This window comes from Macaca thibetana, chromosome 5 (genome assembly GCF_024542745.1).
Source record: "Macaca thibetana thibetana isolate TM-01 chromosome 5, ASM2454274v1, whole genome shotgun sequence".
In the NCBI taxonomy this organism is placed as follows: domain Eukaryota; kingdom Metazoa; phylum Chordata; class Mammalia; order Primates; family Cercopithecidae; genus Macaca; species Macaca thibetana.
In genome coordinates, this window is record NC_065582.1 from 134,892,052 (window position 1) to 134,911,936 (window position 19,885).

The following is a 19,885-nucleotide window of genomic DNA, read 5'->3' on the forward strand; positions in this document are numbered from 1 at the left end:
ATTCTCCCATGTGGGCTACCTCATGTCAATTAAACTCCTTCTCTACCGCAATGCCGTTGTCTCAGTGGATTGATTTTGTCTGTGCAGTGGGCAGGAAGAACCCACCAGCCAATTACAGGAGAATGAAGGGCTACAGGGTATGGTGACTTTGCCTCTCTGAAGGAGTCTGGAGGGCTGCAAAGAAGATGTGATTTCTGACCTGGATTTTTAAGAAGGAATAGGAATTTTCCAGGCAGAGGAGAGGGAGAAAGGTATAGAAGTATTTGGAGAAAGGACAGAAGTTCTATGTGTGGCCAGCCTCACCAATCCACCTCACAAGTTGAAGAAGCCTTCTTTGAGCCTCCAAAAGTTGAAATGGCAACACCAAAATTAAAGACTCCAAGTCACCAAGAGGCATTCCAAGGGTTTGTGGTAAACTACAAAGTCTGTGAAGACAAGTAGGTTGCTGAGAAGGCAAACGTTTTGGGATGGAAGGGTCAGGAACGGTTTCCCCAGAAGGAAGGAGCGGTTGTACCTATGGTGGTGAGGAGGGCCAAGGACTTCTGGAGGAGAAGGGAGGCTGGCCTGGAGCTAGAGGTTGGGCTGGTGAGGATTACAGTCAGTGACGCTTTCTTGTGTTTACACCTTGACTGATAAGCTCAACTATAAGCCTCCTGAAAGCAGCACTAAGCTCTGGATTTCACCCTCCCCACAGCATCCCCCAGCACACAGCTCTGCATCCCATAAGTCTAACCAAATACAAGTTTGTCAATGGAATAGTAAATATTTTCTGAATTGATGGAAAAGGGGGAAGGGATATGTTTAAGAGAAAGAATTTTTAACATATCTTCTTGAACATGAAGGATAGCAGAACATGCTACCGCAAAATATGCCTTTTTAGGATAAAGATTATTTTGAGCTGAAGGCAATTACACAGCAGCAGATACAAAAGAGCTCTCGGCCCTCCCCCTATTTACCTAAAAGCAGAACATAAATCTGTAAATGTGTCTGTCCTCCCCTCTCTACCAGGAAGGACAGAAGTGAATCACCAGAGATAACTCTAGACCCTTATCAGCCAGAGAGGGCACCAGAGGAATCTGTACAACCAACCTTCCCAACTAGCCCTTATCTTCCATTAGCTCCCCCACATATTTACCTTCCCACAACTTGCTGCCTTAGAAACTCAAAGTCCTGGCTGGGCGCGGTGGCTCAAGCCTGTAATCCCAGCACTTTGGGAGGCCGAGACGGGCGGATCACGAGGTCAGGAGATCGAGACCATCCTGGCTAAACGGTGAAACACCGTCTCTACTAAAAAAATACAAAAAGCTAGCCGGGCGAGGTGGCGGGCGCCTGTAGTCCCAGCTACTCGGGAGGCTGAGGCAGGAGAATGGCGGGAACCCGGGAGGCGGAGTTTGCAGTGAGCTGAGATCCGGCCACTGCACTCCAGCCTGGGTGACAGAGCGAGACTCCGTCTCAAAAAAAAAAAAAAAAAAAAAAAAAAAGAAACTCAAAGTCCTTTTCCTTTGTCTTTGTCATTTCTCTAAAACTTTACTGTTCTTTTAAGATGCTATATAAGCCAAGGTGTAACTACCCCTTTGAGTTACTCATCTCTGAGTGCCCCCGTGTGTATTTGTGATGTGCATGTTAATAAACTTGTTTATGTTTCTCTTGTTAATCTGTCTTTTGTCAGTCTGATTTACAGGACCCCAGCTGAGGAACCTAGGAGGATAAGGGGAAAATATATATATTATATATTTTTATATAATATTATATATTACATATTTTATATATTTTTATATAATATATATTATATATTTATATATTTTATATAATATATATTATATATTTATATATTTTATATAATATATATTATATATTTATATATTTTATATAATATATATATATATATTTATATTATATATTATATATATTATATATATATATTTATATATATTATTATATATTTTATATTTTATATTATATATTATATATTTATATATTTTTATATATATATATATATATTTATATATTTTATATAATATATATTTATTATATATTTATATATTTTATATTTATATTATATATTTATATATTTATATTTATATAATATAATATATATTATATTTTTATATAATATAATATATATTATGTATTTATATATTTTAAATATAATATATATTATATTTATATATTTTATATAATATAATATATATTATATTTATATATTTTATATAATATAATATATATTATATTTATATATTTTATATAATATACTATAATATGTATTATATATTTTATATGTTATATATTTTATATAATATTATATTATATTTTTATATTAATAATATATATTTATATGTATATATTTTTTGAGGCAGAGTCTCACTCTGTCACCCAGGCTGGAGTCCAGTGGCTTGGCTCACTGCAACCTCCACCTCCCGGGTTCAAGCAGTTCTCCTGCCTCAGACTCCCGAGTAGCTGGTATTACAGGTGCGTGCCACTATGCCCGGCTAATTTTTTGTATTTTTAGTAGAAACAGGGTTTCACCGTGTTAGCCAACATGGTCTCAATCTCCTGCTTGTGATCTGCCCACTCTGGCCTCCCAAAGGAAAATATACGTATTTTTTTCTCTTCCACAAACACAAAGAGCTCACACTCTTGAACGACTGCTTCTTCCAGGGAAGGCTCCAATCAAGAGCTGACAGTCTCAAGTCGAAACTTCCTGCTTGGGGTGCACAGGAAACCCCCAGACTCATCAACAACCATTCTGAAATGCACCACCTCATTATGATATTTTAGTTTTTTTCAATTCCTGTTTTCATTTCCAACTCTGGGACTGACATGCAGAGGACCAACAAAGTGTCATTCTTGAGAACAGCAAGCTGGGGGTAGGGGCAGAGAGGATACAGCAGAGCTCTCCCTGGTGACTTCTCCTGGTAGCCAGCTGGTTGTAGCTGGAAGCAGCAATTATTTTGCCTTTGTCAGGAATCCAACGTATGGAACACAGCTGCTGGGCCAAGGCCTGGCACAGATCCAGCCTGGCTAGGACAGCCTTGGGGAGCCCATCGGGCCTGTGAACACAGAGCAGGCCACTTGAAGAGAGCACTGGCTTCCCCTCCTCTCTCCCTACTCCAGGGGTAACTTTCTCTGCAGCCTTCCTGCCTTGGGGCAATGAGACTTGGTGTGAGCAAGTCTCCGGGACCAGGCTTGGGCTGGGAGACCCCGGGGAAATAGCCACCATCACAGCTGCAGCAAGTAAGAGCATAAACCAGATCCAGGGTGCAAAATGCCCTGGGCTTGAATTCACATCCCAGTTCTGCTCTTGCAGCCTAAAAGATGCAGAGCCCTTATTTCGCAGAGTACCTGCATCCCACACAGAGCTTGGCCAGGTGCTCAGAGGCAGCACAGTTCTTAATGAGGATGGATTCTAGAGTTTAGGGTCCTGGAGGGGAAGTCCCCTCACACCCCACCCACTGAGACAGCAAGTGAGCTGGACAGAATTCAGACCTCTGAAGTCAGCAGTCACACGAATACTGAACCCCAGGCCTGCTCCCCATTCCCTCCCCTCCCCAGAGGTAGTAAAGTGACTGGAACTCATACTTTGTCCTCATTTATACACTATTACCTTTTACTTTGTGAAAGGCAAGCTGTCATCTGTCTGGGTCAGACCAGGGTGCCTGTAGCCTTTGCTTCTTACAACCTCACGATTCCAACCATGAACGTGATCATTAGGGCCCCTTTCTCTCTTCTCCCCACTTTCCTCCATTACCTTTGCTCAAAGGTTGCTTTCTTCCAGGGAGGAAGATTCTTTTCTCTACTTTTCTATTACTTTTTTTTTTTTTTTTTTTTTTTTGAGATGGAGTCTTGCTCTGTCACCCAGGCTGAAGTGCAGTGGTGTGATCTCAGCTCAATGCAACTTCTGCCTCCTGAGTTCAAGTGATTCTCCTGCCTCAGCCTCCTGAGTAGCTCGGACTACAACTATATGTTTAGCTAATTTTTGTATTTTTTAGACAGGGTTTCATCAAATTGGCCAAACCTGTCTCAAACTCCCAACCTCAAGCAATCCGCCTACCTTGACCTCCCAAAGTGCTTGGATTACAGGCATGAGGCACCACGCCTGGCCTTCTATTACTTTCAAAATCATCTGCTGTCTTTATTCATGGATCCACTCACTCAGGTATGTTTCTGTGCCTACTACGCATTCAACACTTGCTAACCTCTGTCTTTTCACTGGCTTGCATCTCTCTCTCGTGGAAACAGGCCTACCCATCAGATCCTGCTGAAAGCCGGTGTCCTGTCCAAGGTTGGGTACCACCTTGTGCCCTGAGTTGCTGGGGATAGGCTCCGGCTACCTCCCACCCTGAAGTGGAATAAGCGGGTTGGGTAATAAATGAATACAAATTACAGTATTCATTGAAACAAGTCAATGCGAGGTTCCAGGGAAGTTCCTCTCACTGGTTATTGATTGCCATGCAAGCTGGCCACTCTAGGTAAAGACAGAAAGTGAAAATAACCCAGGGACAGAGCTCAGGGAAAGAAATGGAATGTGAGGTGCTAAGAAAGGAAGAACTTCCAGATCCTCCACCTCAGTGGTTCTCAAAGTGTGATTCCCAGACAGGAAGCATCGGCACCACCTGGAACTTGCTAGAAACGCTATTTTTGTCACTACCAGTCTAGGAGAAAGAGGAGGTAGAGTGGTTCCCAAATTAATGATGATGCTGATGATAATGGTTAACATTCATGGACCAGCCACTGTCCTAGGGGGTTCATTAACACATTTAATCATCACAACAACCCTATGAGGGGTTAAGCGCTATTCATATTCCCGGAATTTTACGAACAAGGAAACTGAGAAGCAAAGAGGTTAAGTAACTGGGCATATTCACAGAGTAAATGACAGGATGACAGGACAACAGGTCAGGCTCTCCACGCACATGCCCCACACACCACCAGCACGCACTCCCACACCTCACTCTTCACTCTAGCTTTGGTCTCCTTCACATCAGCGCCCTCCCCAGAGCACAGGCAAGCTAGGCCTGGTTCCCTGTTACGATGCACAGAGCACAGTGGCCCACAGCCTGCACTCTGGGCCAACTCCTTGGGTTTGAAGCTTGCTCCTCCCATGTGGTGAGCTTGGAGAAGTTACCCTCTCTGCCTATTTCACTGGCTGTAAAATGAGGATAATAGCTGTATCCACCTACCTCATAGGGTGGTTGTGAAGATTAAACAGGTTAATATGCATAAGTGTGCCTGATACACATCATGTGCCCAATGAATATTACCTTATTATCTTGAAGCCTTCTAATGTCTGGAGGGGAACAAAGAAATATATGGGAAAGAGAAGAGAGGGAAGAAAGAATTCGGCAACAACAGCCTGCGAATTCTGTAACCGTTTCTCCAGTAAAAATTCACAAGGGTCCCTGTGCCATTCTCACCTCTGCTGGGGAAGCACATGCTCATGAAGCCTCTGTGTGTGCCCGAATGGGGCCATGGGAAGCTCCCCACTCTGGGTCTCGGGAACGTGGTTGATGAAAGCAGATGGTGTTGACTCAGGCCCACCACCCTCTGACTCACAACTGCCCGATGTAAGCAGAAATCTGTGTCAAAGTACAGAGACTCAGGTGTCTTTGCTGCTGTAAAGAGGCAGATCGGGGCGAGACTTACTAGATTTAGTGTTCTGCTTACACAGGTGCAAGGACAAAAAGAAAAACGGCTACTATTACATACAATGAAGGCTGTGTCTAGAGCCTTAAGAACATCTAGCTACTTGGAGGAAATGCGAGACTATATTTTATTAAGATTACTATTGCTGTTAGAGGTAGATAACACAGCCAAAAAAAAAAAAAAAAAAACCATCAGAGAATGCCAAGCTTATGGGGCAAGAAGGATCAGACCAGAAGAAGGAAGCCGAAGGATGTGGAAATGTGGCATTGGCTTGATGAAGAAAGTAAATGCTTCCTAGTGGAAAGGAGTCAATGCTTTGCCTCTTTCCTGTATCCGATACTGGCCTCCCTCACTTCCAAAGAAACCCAAACAAAACAAAACAATCCCAGAATCAGATCCAAGTGGGTAAAGCTCTGTCATCAGATGAGCCAACCAGATAGTTAACCCGACATGATTTTCTCCGACACCCACTCAAAGCTCTTGGTAATCACACTTTTCCTCTAAGTATAATCGGGAGGAAATTTGTGCAGCTCCGAGATGCAGTTTTTGTGCTGCTCTAGCTTGTGTTTCAGATCCGCACAGCTGTGAGAAACCACACAATGAAGATGCAAGGGTTTACCTTTTTTCTGTCCTTGATGTTTAACAATATATAGTGCAGCCTTTAAAACTGTGCTTTTAACCAATTTTGTAATGAGAGATAAATACAAAACATGAAAGCAACAGAAAAATCAAATTAACCTCTCATCCTGCCATGTAACAAATTATCTCTTTTTAGCTGTATTGTTGCTTGTGCTTTTTTTTAAAACAAGCCTATAGTCAATATTTATAAAGTTGAGCTCAACTTTTTTTTTTTTTTTTTTGAGGCAGGGTCTCACTTTAATGCCCAGGCTGGAGTGCAGTGGCATGACCTCAGCTCACTGCAACCTCCGCCTCCCGGGCTCAAGCAATCCTTGTGCCTCAGCCTCCCAAAGTGCTGGGATTACAGGTGTGTGCCACCATACCCAGCTAATTTTTTTATTTTTTTTAGTAGAGACTTCATCATGTTGCCCAGGCTGGTCTCGAACTCCTGAGCTCAGGCAATCCGCCCGCCTCAGCCTCCCAAAGTGCTGGGATTACAGGCGTGAACCACCACGCCCAGCCTGAGCTCAACTATTTTTCATTTAGCATTATAGCAGGTCCTCAAAAAAGTGTCATTTTGATCAACATGGTTTTGTTATAATGTTGATGAGATTTTAAAAAATTGATTCCCAGCCGGGGCCACTGTCTGTGTGGTTTGCAAGTTCTCCCCATGTCTGTGTGGGCTTTCCCTGGGAACTCTGGTTTCCTTCCACATCCCAAAGACGTGTGTTGTACATGTTGGCATGTCTCACGGTCCAGATCTGAGCGACTGTGTGTGTGTGAGTGTGTGGGCCCTATGGTGGAACGGCGTCCTGTCCAAGGTTGGGTACCACCTTGTGCCTTGAGTTTCTGGGGATAGGCTCTGCCTACCTCCCACCCTGAAGTGGAATAAGCTGGTTGGGTAATAAATGAATACAAATTACAGGAAAATAAAAATGTGTAAGGTAGGGAATAATCCTACAGATACACGACAATAAACGATGCAGTGGGAAAGTGCTCAAGGAGCCACCACATTTGTTACTGCTCGTTTTTCAACTGCATGGTGGAAGGAGGGCTCCTGACAGTTTTCTCATCGCAAACACTTATTCCTTGACTTATCCACCACGTGACTGCTGTCACTCACTGATTCACCAAAAACTGGGTAAAAAATTATCTTACTTGTTTTTATTAATCTTTCTGAAATGCATGTATAGCTCACAGTTATTTCCATTTTTAATAGAAGTGTTTTGGGTCTTAATCTAGAAATGTGGTGATGTTTTCCTGACTAGAAATAGTCGTAGGAATTTATTTCTGTATTTACATCAATTAGCCCTTCGTTAAACTGGTTTCACTATCCATCGTTTCACTTAAAGGCACAGTTTCCAAGAACTTGTCAATATCAACCTTTCTACTTGTTTTTTTAACACACAAATTTATCATTCTTGGCCATGCACAGTGGCTCAGGCCTGTAATCCCAGCACTTTAGGAGACCAAGGTGGGCAGATCACTTGATCCCAGGAGTTCGAGACCAGCCTGGGCAACATAGCGAAACACCATCTCTACAAAAAATATTTTAAAATTAGCAGGGCGTGGTGGTGTGCACCTGAAGTCCCAGCTACTCTGGAGGCTGAGGTGGGAGGATCACTTGAGCCCAGGAGGCAGGAGTTGCAGTGAGATGAGATTGTGTCACTGCACTCCAGCCTGGGTGACAGAGTGAGACTCTGTCTAAGAAAAAAAAAACAAAAAACAACAACAACTATCATTCTCAGCCGGACGCGGTGGCTCACATCTACAATCCCAGCACTTTGGGAGGCCAAGGTGGGTGGATCACCTGAGGTAAGAAGTACAAGACCAGCCTGGTCAACATGGTGAAACTCCGTCTCTACTGAAAATACAAAAATTAGCCAGGCATGGTGGCAAGTGCCTGTAATCCCAGCTACTCAGGAGGCTGAGGCAGGAGAATCGCTTGAACCCGGGAGGCAGAGGTTGCAGTGAGCCAAGATCGTGCCACTACACTCCAGCCTGGGGGACAAGAGTGAGACTTTGTCTCAAAAAAAAAAAAATCATTCGTAATAGTAATATTATAGTTCATTTTACACCATAATTTTGGGTTTTTTTTCTGAGACACGGTCTTGCTCTGTTGCCCAGGCTGGAGTGCAGTGATACCCTCAGCTCACTGTAGCCTCGACCTTCTGGGCTCAAGAGATCTTCCCACCTCAGCCTCCTGAGTAGCTAGAACTACAGGTGCATGCCACCGTGCCCAGCCAATTTTTTTAAAAAATTTTGTAGACATGGGGTCTTGCCATGTTGCCCAGGCTAGTCTCAAAACTCCTGGGCTCAAGTGATCCTCCCACCTCAGCCTTTCAAAGTGTTGGGATTACAGGTGTAAGCCACCATGCCAGACCATAGTTTGTTTTTAATTTTTTAAAATAATTTTTAGGGTTTTTTTTTCCATTTTTCTTTCTTTGTTTCTCCAGGATGTAGTCTCAAACATATACTAGCTCAAAAGATATGATGTTTCATGGTTTATTACACTTTTCCAGTTGCTTTCCAGAAATATTGTACTAATTTATGTTAGTATGAGGATATAAATTTCTCAAAAGCCTTGCCAGGTTTTGATTTTATAATTATAATTTGCCAGTTTAACGGCATTGCATGGTTTTGTGTTTTAACTTCTTATAATTACTAAGGAGGCTGAGTCCTTTTCCAAGGATTTGTTTTCTAGTTGTAATGTCGCTTATGTGAAGAACATGTTCAGATTTTTTTTGCCTATTAATGCAGTAGAAATAGTATTGCCCTTGTGGATTTAATTCCATTCTCTAGATATTCAGGATGTTAATTTTTTTTCATTCATGCTATTGATCACAATTTTCCTTCTAAGTCACTTTGACTAAAGAAAGTTTTGCTCAATGGATGCAGCTCCCACTCAGGCAGATCATCAATCCAGCCGAGCTTCCTGCTGCCCCATTTTCTGGTGGCTGCACACTGTAATCCCCTCATCAATTTTCCTGAAGACAGCCTGATTTTTAAGTTCCCCAGCTCCCTAATGAACTGTATTCCCAATTTGTCAAATATACCCAGCAATTATTCAATTTTGTATCATGTGCTACTGGAAAAAAAATCAGGGATACTATTTTCATGCTTGCCTTTCTGGCCATCTCTGATTTATATTGTGCCTTTCTGTTAAGACAGAGTTTCATGTCGTGATCTGAAAGCATTTTACAACCACTGGATCAAACTATGAAAAGAGAAGAAACCAACGTCAAGTTGATATCAATGGCACAATGAGTTAGGAGGGCTGGGGGGGAAAAAAGGTCATGGATAAGATTAAACAAATCTAAACAAAACTTAAGTATTTGAAACACATTACAGATTGGACCTGAGGCCAATCTAATTAGCAAAAAAAAAAAAAAAAATCCACTATCTAGAATTATATCTACCTTTTGCATGCATCACCCAAATTGTAAAACTACAACAAAAAATAAGAGCCATACAAAATACTTAATAAATGTATTCTGTAAGCATCATATAAAATACTTGGTAAAAAAAAAGAACCAAAAGATTTCTACCTTAAAAAAAGTTATCACAGCCGGGCCCAGTGGCTCACGCCTGTAGTCCCAGTATTTTGGGAGGCCTACGCGGGTGGATCACAAGGTCAAGAGATGGAGACTGACCATCCTGGCCGACATAGTGAAACCCCGACTATGGTCTCTGGAGAGGATCCTGGTAGACCGTAGAGAAGCTACACCCAACAGCTACATATCCAACTGGTGAGAGAGAACATTTCTCCATTGTAGCAGATACAACTACATGGCAGTTCCAAGTTATAAATGCCAATTGGCTCCTATTAGTATTACAGTTGGCACTTGTTGAGTACTTAGGATATGCTGTGACCCAAAAAAGCACTTTCTATGTCTTATCTCATTTGATCTTCACCAATCCCATTTTACAGATGAGGCAAAATGAAGTTTAGAAATTTGGCCAAGATCACCCAGTTAGTAATAACAGAGGTGAGGACTGACGCTACAACATATGGCCTCTCAGAGGATGGGCTAATGTTTTGATGATTTGTAGCAAATTGTATTTTTTCCACAAGTGTGCTATTTTTAAATATCATTAAAAAATAATCATCTTACCCCTATTAGTTGTGAGTTGACTGTTATTTGGGGCCAAATGCAAAAAGCCTCAATCTGCAATTTTCCAGGCAAATAGCACTAAGTACCTGTTCTTGTTCTTGCTGATTCTTCTACATGCAAATCATTTCCCTCTCAACACTGGTAAGACATTTGTAGTCACGCCAGGAGAAGGCAGTGGGGATGTGAAAGGTGGAGGTCCTGGCCTGGAAGCTGAGAGGGCTCTATTTTAGCTCCATTTCCACCACAAACTCAACTCTCGGGATCATAGGTTCCTCACGAGCAAATGGAAACCAGTGGATGATACGGTTTCTGACATCCCCTCCAGCTTTAAATTTCCAGCAATTTATGAAGCCTGATAATGCCCACGTACTGGTGCCAGCGGTGTGGGCGCAGCACCCCCTGCCGGTGGCCTCCCTGCACTGCCCTGGAAGGAGGTCGTGGCTGGTAGAGCCGCACTCCGCCTGTTGGTCCTCTGCGGGGGTGGCCCAGGCCAGGGCACAGGCTTCCACGCACACCAAACTCACCCCAACCCTGTTCTAAAGTATCTATTACCATGTGTGTGCTGAAAGAAATGCACTAGGATTCAGATGGGCCAAGGCTTGTAAGAAGACAAGAGGATTACAGTACATAGAGTTAGACACGCCTGGACAGCCTTCTACTGCTTTAGCCATGTTGATCATGAAAAGCCACAATGAAAACTTAATAATTTTTTTAGCACAGAGTACTCTCTTAAAGAGAGGCATATATCTGTTCTCTGAAAGTAGAAAATAAATTCTTCCTTGGACTTGATGTGTTTAAAATCTAAAGTGAGCGCAGGTCCCGACCCCTCTCCATCCCCACCACGTGCTTATCTGCTTCAACAATCTGCAGCCTGAGCCTGCTCACCTGTGTCGGCTCAACACCAGCCCCGGGCACTTCATGTTTCAGCAATCTGACCTGCCCTTCCAATATCACCAGCCTCCAATGCCATTCCTGCTGGGGGCATCTGATGGGAAACACAGGTCCTTTCAACTTAAACTCGAGATAAACACACATAAAGCACCCACCCCCTAAGGACTTTAGCAATTATTTTTAAAATGAAAAACCTAAGCTTTGAATGTAGAGCCCAAAGCAGAGCAGAGACATAGAGGAAATAATCAACTTGATTCCCTTGCTTCTGTCACTCTTTCAAAAACCTGGAACCTGAAGGCAAGGTTGTTTTGCCAGCACCCAGCACCTTGCTTGCTGTTGATCACCTTCCCTAGGAGCACAAATATCAGAGGGGAGAAAGGATGGGAGTGCAAGGTTTGTCCACTGGGGCAGGTGGACGGGGAGGATCTCAGGCTGGGTTTGGGCATTATGGAGCAGTATCAGGCTAACATCTTATAGTGTGGCTTTAGCAAGGCCCCAAGGGGGAAACCAATCTATAGTGAAGTTCATTTTCACAATAAGCTTTGGAGGGTGTCATTCACCCAACTCAGACAGACATATTGACTTACTCATAACTTCATTAATGAAAGCACCTGCCTGACCTGGAACCCTATTCTGTAAACCAAGGACTCCCAGTTCCCAATCTGTGCTGTCCCCTGGAGTGCTTCTCCAAGGTCAGCCACAGTTGGCTCTACTTTCTCTCCTCCCTCCTCTCAACTTCTGAAACTTTCTTTTCTCTTCCTTCTACCCTTCCAAATGTAAGCAAAATGTAAACCAATGTAGAGATAACTTTTAATTCTTCCCCTAATCCTTTACCCCAAATCTGCTCAGAAAAAGTCTAGAACCAGAACTGACAGAGGCAGAATTCTGTGTTGTAAACTACAGGGGAGGGTGAAAGACTTAAGACTAAGGTGGAGTCTCTTTTCCCAATTCTTTCTTTCTTTATCTTTTGAGACAGGGTCTCTGTCACCCAGGCTGGAGTGCAGTGGTGCAGCCTCTGCCTTCCAGGCCCCAGGCCCAAGTGATCCTCCCACCTCAACCTCCCAAGTAGTTGGGACTACAGGTGTGTGCCAGCTAATTTTTTTTTTTTTTTTTTTTTTTTTTTGGTAGAGATAGAGTTTTGCCATGTTGCCTAGGCTGGTCTCAAACTCCTGGGACCAAGCAATCTGCCTGCCTTGGCTTCCAAAGTGCTGGAATTACAGGCATGAACAACTGCGCCCAGCCTCTTTTCCCACTTCTTATAAATAGGCTGGTCTTGTGGTTTTGTTTGGCTGATAGACTGTATGAAAGTGATGCTGTGTGACTTTCAGAGCCTGGGCCTTGAGAGGCCTTGAAGCTTGCACGTTGGTCCCTTGAAACACTGCCATGCTTGTTCTGAAAGGAAACCATTGTTGCCTACCAGGGAATGAGAAAGAAAACCAAGGCGCCCAACCAACAGTCAGTGCCAACCCCCAGCCGTGTGAGTGACGGCAGCTGTGCCAGCCAGACTAGGTGAGACCAGCAGAGAAGCTGACCAGCCAGCAAAGAATCATGAGAAATAGTCTATCAATGTTGTTTTAAACCACTCCACATTTCTGGCTGGTAGGCAACAAGAGAGAACTAAAACACACACTTTTGCCTTTTTCTCTATTGTTTATGGAATGAGATATTAGAATGGGACTCTTTCTGCCTCCATTTCAATTGAGGCACCAATACGATAGATATCAGATACCCACATGACTGTGAAACAGACCCCCTTACACAGAATTCACAAAGGAAATTATTGAGACCTGGCTCCGTCACTCTTGGATGCCTCCTCCAGATCAAGGATATGAAAAGTGGTCAGAGTGTGGGGAGTTGGGGGCAGATAGGCGAAGAGCTTTTGTTGGGGGAGCCGTTAATGAGCTGTAGTGTCCCCCTTAAAATCCTCCAAAGAAAGATGGGTGCGCCTGTAGTCCCAGCTACTCGGGAGGCTGAGGTGGGAGAATGGCATGAACCCGGGAGGCGGAGCTTGCAGTGAGCCAAGATCACACCACTGCACTCCAGCCTGGGTGACAGAGCGAGACTCCATCTCAAAGGAAAAAAAAAGAAAGATGGGCAAGAGTTGTATCTTCTTCATTCCAAGTCCAGTCAGGCTGCTTGTGTGGACCACTTGGAGAGCTTTAAAGCAGTTTCACTACAGCTGGAACCAGCAGACATACAGGTCCCAGAGGCATGCCTGTGACACCCAGAGTGGGCCATGACAGCAGGACAGAGGGGCATGCGGGAGCTAGGCCTTTCTGGGTTTTCTTGAGTAGAGTGTGCCGTGGGGACCAAAGGTGGCCACTCAGAACAGAGAGCTTGTGTGAGGTCAGACTGGGTCCTGTCTCACAGGGCCACCTACTGGAGGGGCAGAGACCCCAGCAGCAAGAAATTAGAGGTGGGCACAGGATTGCTGGGGTCTTAGAATAAATCCCCAGAGACCACCTGAAATAAAGATGCATCGTTCTGGCCGGGCATGGTGCCTTGCACCTGTAATCCCAGCACTTTGGGAGGCCAAGGTGGGTGGATCACTTGAGGCCAGGAGTTCGAGAACAGCCTGGCCAACATGGTGAAACCACACCTCTACTAAAAATACAAAAATCGGCTGGGCTCATGCCTGTAATCCCAGCTACTCAGGTGGCTGAGGCTTGAGAATCGCTTGAACCTGAGAGGCGGAGGTTGCCGTGAGCCGAGATTGTGCCACTGCACTCCAGTGAGACTCTGTCTCAAAACAAAACAAAACAAAACACAAAACAAACAAACAAACAAAAAAACATGCAACACGCATCTTTATATGTCCAGACAATCACAGGCGAGAGATCACCAATGATGGGGGTAGCTGAAGAACCCACCACAATGTCCAACATGTCAAACGCCGGCCGGGCTCAGGGAGTGGAAAGCCAACCTTTCTAGTTCCCTTATCCCTAACTCTCTACCTACCTGAATCCTGGGGATTCAGAAACTAGCTAGCACACTGAGAATGTGTAAGGAGAGAAACATGCATAAACAGAGAGAAGCTACAGAGAGCCTCCCACCTAGCCCCCAGCCCTTCCCACTGAGACTCCCAGTTGGATCCAGGCCTGAGATGAGAAACGGGATGATAAACATTAAATCAAGTTCAAAGGTTGGATTATCAGCTTGGGCTGGTCATTCTAATTTCTGAACTGAGACTGAGCTTATAACTTAGAGTGACAGGAGGATAGTTTACTTCCTAAAAATGAGTTGAGCCAGGCTCAATGGCTCACACCTGCACTCCCAGCACTTTGGGAGGCCGAGGTGGGAGGACTGCTTGAAGTCAGGGGTTCAAGACCAGCCTGGGCAACACAGTGAGATGCCCGTATCTACAAAAATTAAAAAATAAAAATTAGTGGGGTATAGTGGCTCAGACCTGTAGTCCCAGCTACTCAGAAGGGTGAGGCAGGAGGATCTCTCAAGCCCAGGAGGTCAAGGCTGCAGTGAGCTGTGATTATGCCACTGCATTCCAGCCTATTAAAGTATAAAAGGGCAACAGGAAACAAGTTTTTTATATATATATAGTTTTTAGATATGTCTCAATCTGTCACCCAGGCTGGAGTGCAGTGGTGCAATCATGGGCTCACCGCAACTTCTACCTCCCAGGCTTGAGAGACCCTCCCACCTCAGCCTCCCAAGTAGCTGGGACTACAGGCACGTGCCACCATGCCTGGCTAATTTTTTAATTTTTATGTAGAGACAGGGTCTCACTATGTTGCCCAGGCTGGTCTTGAACTCCTAGCCTCAAGCAATACCCCGCCTTGGTCTCCCAAAGTGCTGAGATTACAGGCATGACCACACCCGGCCACTAACTTCTTTGTTGTTGTTGTCATTGTTGAGACAAGGTCTGGCTCTGTGACCCAAGCTGGGTTGCAGTGGCACCACCTCGGCTCACTGCAACACTCCCAGGTTCAAGCCATCTTCCCACTTCAGCCTCCTGAGTAGCTGCAACTACAGGCACGCACCATCACACCTGGCTAATTTTTCTATTTTTAGTAGAGATGGGGTCTCTCCATGTTGCCCAGGCTGGTCTTAAAGTTCTAAGCTCAACTGATCCGCCTGCCTCAGCCTCCCAAATTGCTGAGATTACAGGTGTGAGCCACGGCGCCTGGCTGAAAAAAGTTATATCTTGATTACATCAATAATTGTATTTGTTGACCATGATAGTTACATTTATTTTGTCTGTTTGTAATTTATCCCAAATATGTTTTAAAAGACAAAACAAAATGTTTTCATTGTGCAGTCTGTTCCCCAGACAGTTACCCATAATTCTTTTTACTGATATTATCCTCCCACTCATACATACTAGCAAGGTTTAATAACTTCTCCAATCACCTGATTACATTTACTCGGGTACAAAAAGTCCCTAACTGCTCATCATTTAGGACACAGCAGTTACTAAGGCCTTGAAGTTGGAAATAGGTTTCCCCAGGCACTTACGGCCTTGGCAAGCTGTATCCCCACGACCATGGGAAGAGGTCAGTACAGGTACCTGTTGGCTTAAAGCCAGTCTCACTTGTCTGGAATGCCCAACTTCATTCTGGCTGCCTGCCTAAGGGCTTTCATAGACTGAAATCTGTAGGTGAGTTTTCAGACTTCATGCCGGGAAGTTGAAATCTGATAGAGAAGATGCGTTGGCAGAACTTATGTCTGAACTTCCAGCAAGCAAATTTTTATAAATAAAAGATGTAATCAATTATTTAGCATAACCAAACATGCTTGAAGAATTTAGGTATCACTTGCTAGTTCTCGAGAAGTTAATGCATAATCATAGAGATGCATAATGCATGAAGACATGGCCCCACTAGATACCATCTTAGGAAAGAGACTGGCTGGAGTGAGAGGGAAAGGGATTGCATTTCAATCAATTATTTGGAGGTGATGTGTTACATTAATTCATGCAGTATAATAAAGCTGAGGTGGGAAAGTAACACCAATTTCTATTCTGTAGAAAGATATGTGAGTAAACGAGGACAGGGAGAAAAAACAGGGATATTGAGCCCTATTTCTGGCTACGGAGCAAATGCTAAGTTCTGTAGTCATTTAAATCATGCTCCCACAGTCAGTCCTCAGGGCTAGGATTCACCACCCCAGGAAGAAATCTTGCAAGCTATCCTACAAAAGATGTCACAGGGTGGACCTTGACAAAATCTTCAAGGTCCTCACAGTCCTTAGCCTCAGTGGCAATGATGTCTGATCAGGTGACTCCATTTCTCAAGGAGCCATTTCTTGGGGAAGATTCACATTATCCAGCCTCACAGCCTAAACTAGAGAGATGGTTTTCAAATTCACCAGGAGACTCAAAAGTCCGTGTAACCAATGCATTATTACCCTGCAGGCAGTCCTCAGTGCGAGGCCAAATCCTAAGCACTGACTTGCTGGGTGAGCATGGCTCAGAACAAGGAGAGACATGAATGGAATGTTTCAGGCACTAGACAAAGGTAGGCTGATGTGTCCATCTCACAACAGAGAGGGTCTCACCCAATGTGTGTTTTCTCCCAACTTTAAGTTCAGGGGTACATGTGTAGGATGTGCAGGTTTGTTACATAGTTAAAATGTGTGCCATGGTGGTCTGCTGCACAGATCATCACCTAAGTATTAAGACCAGCACCCATTAGCTATCCTTCCCAATCCTCTCCCTCCTCCCACTCCTGCCCAATGATTTTTAAACTTTGTGTTGGTACCCATTATAAAGCGGTGAGATCATTTCATGAATCACACCCAGATACCATTTTTAAAATTAAAAGTATAGAGTAGAATAGAAAGTATCAGAGAATACTGCATATCACTGAGGTAGGTAAGAGGCAGTACAGAGTGGTGGTTAAAAGACTGGACACTAAATGCGGGCTAAATAGAGTCAAATTCTCACTTTGCCAAATACTGGCCATATCACCTTGGGCAAGTTATTGAATCTCTCCATGCTTCAGTTTCTTTGTTTGCAAAATGGCAAAAAGTATAGTACCCGTCTCCTAGGGTTGTTCTAAAAATTAAATGACTTAATATCTATAAAGGGCGTAGAGCAGTGCCTGGCTCACAATAAGTGCTATATGAGTTTTCATTTTTCTTAAAAATTGCTTTATGAAACTGTTACCCACAGTCCAAAATACCAGAACTGAGATGCTATGACAACTGGAGTCACACATGCTGAGCAGTACAGGAGAGAAAGTGGAGGACTGAAAGGTTTCCAGTGTCACTGAATTAAAAAATTATGGAAGCAATACCAGATTGCAGGAAAACGGGAACCAGAGGAAAATATTCAAAAGGACATCCCAGATGACCAGGCCAGAGCCCTCTTAGGCAAGGAGTGGTTTTCAGCCAATTAAGAGGAAAAGTGTTTTTGATGAGATGAGACGCCATAAATATGTCTTTCCCAGAGAGAATTCTCATTGTCTGATGTACACTTTGCCTTTTTTTCTCTCTTTGGCTTTCATCTGAGACCATGATGACATATTTTTGTCCTCTAGTTAAACCTGAATTTTCTCTCTTCAGATCAATCAGGTCCTTGTCTTAATTTCTTGAAGCATATCAGCTGCACCAATTGATTATTGCATCCCATACCACAAGCCCTTCCTTCAGATATTTTTCTCTATTCCACAGAAGTCTGGACAAACAAAAGGTGACTGATAAGGTAGAGGCAAGAGACTAAAGGTTTTGAAGACATTTGAAAAAGATATGATAGAGTAAATGGAAAGAGTCAATATCCAAGCAGAAGTAACACTGATGCGAGAAAGAGCAAAGGAGGTGCTGAGTAGAGAAAAGCGGGGTCCCTGGCAAGGGCTCCACCCTCAGGCCTGTGCCCCACGGACCCAAGTGAGAACAGGCACTCCTGTTCTTACACCCAAATGTTGCATTTTCCAAGACCACTCTGGCCTGCCACACCCCCAATCCTGTGCCCATATAAACCCGAGACCTTAAGTGGACACAGACACAAGAGGCTGGGCATCAAGAGGAACAGAGGAAGACACCAACAGATACCAGCAGACCAACAACGGCAGAATGACACAGGTGCCAAGGAGAGTTTGGCTGGGGGCAGTCAGAGTCTGGCCGCCTGGCAGCCCGACTCCAGGGAAGACCACCTTCCCACTCCATCTCCTGCTTCTGGCTCCCCATCCGTCTCACTGTCCATCACTCCTGTCACACTCCCTGTGAGGGGGAAAAGGGAACTCCCCCATTTCAATATTACTATAAAGATGTATATTGAGCACCTACTATGTACCAGGCACTGTGCTAAGCACTTTATAACCATACTTTCTACAATGACTCTGAAGGATCAATGATATTCTTTATAAATGCAAATGAGGAAACTGGCACTTGGGAAAGTTAAAGCCTGCCTCAGTTTCACAGCTAATAAATGTTAGAGCCAGCGCTCAGACTTAGACTCCTGGCTCCAAAGCTCATCTCTTTCTCTTACCCACTGCTACAAAGGTTTTAGAACAAGACCCATTGGGTCTAAATTCCAGCTCTACCACATATTAACTACTTAACTTCTCCAAACCTCACTTACGTCCTCTTACATAAAATGGGAGTGATAACAGTAGCTTCCTCACAGGATTTTGTGAAAATTAAATGAGATATTTATTAAGGTATTTAAAATTGTGGCTGGCACATATTAAGTGATCAAATAGATACCAGCTGTTATTTTTGTTATGCCAGCCCTTGCAAGGCTTCCTATAATTGCAAACATTATGGATTACAATCAGCAGACCAGGCAGTCATCAATACACCATTGGCCAACTGTCTTTGCACTTCTCTTTCTAAAAAGGATTTCCCATAGTACTTCATTCCTGCCATTGGCACTAGGAGAAAACAAGAATCACAGAGGGCAAAAGCTTGGAAGAGTAGGGTTAAAACAAGGAAACCAGCAGCCACGGAAAGGCTGCAATTCAGACCTATGGAATCAGGAAGAGAGAGGAAGAGCTGATTTTTGAGACCACAGTTGAGCTATTCTCAAAAAGGACAAATTTAATCAACTGTGGAAGGCAGGAAGATTACTGCTGAGGAAAAAATGAATTACTTGGGGGATTTAAGTGAAAGCGTTTGTTCATGTTGCTGTATGAAGCAGTAGTCCCACAGAAGAGCAGAGGACTTAGGGCTGGGAGGAATTTAATCAGTTCCTTGAGCCCATTTTAACCTAAAAGAGAATCAATTAATTTCAAGTCTTAAATGGGAACTAGAATCTCGACAGAGTCAAAGCAGGGAAAGGGAAACAATGGAAAGGGCCCATCCACTGTCCAGAAACAAGAGGGAAACACTTGCCCCTGGGAGAAATGACCGGCTCAGGCCTAAGCGTGCCTCGACTTCGAGCAAGCACAGGGCACAGGGGAGACATGGGGGAGGGGACACTCCAAAGAACCTTCATTATTTCTACCCAGTGTTTCTTCGGACCAGCTGGATGAGGACATCACATTCAGCTGTGTTTATTTCTACTTAGCCAAGCCAAGCATGCCAGGATTTTAAATGTAAGTTTAAATAATCAATGGGCAATGGTGTTTAGTCTTAACACCTGCCCAGCTGAGACTTAACACATATGCTGCAATCCCTGAGGCACAAGGGCAAAAAAGTTGCAAAGCATCTTTATTACTCCAGAA

General features: G+C 43.8%; 2 protein-coding genes across 3 annotated transcripts in view; one reads left to right on the forward strand and one right to left on the reverse strand.

Annotated features, from left to right (window-relative positions):
- SCD5 (stearoyl-CoA desaturase 5) overlaps positions 1 to 19,885 on the reverse strand; it is a 173,810-nt gene that overhangs the window by 101,265 nt on the left and 52,660 nt on the right. The gene's annotated exons all lie outside the window — the stretch shown is intronic.
- Positions 1 to 19,885, forward strand: part of MRPS18C (mitochondrial ribosomal protein S18C) — an 856,900-nt gene that overhangs the window by 69,964 nt on the left and 767,051 nt on the right. The window contains exon 1 of one of the 2 annotated variants that reach the window (XM_050790194.1): positions 9,543 to 9,546. The exons of the other annotated variant lie outside the window; for it this stretch is intronic. The gene's annotated coding sequence lies outside the window, so the exon portion shown is untranslated. Of the gene's footprint in view, positions 1 to 9,542; positions 9,547 to 19,885 lie in introns of those variants that run through there. 2 annotated transcript variants of the gene reach the window in all.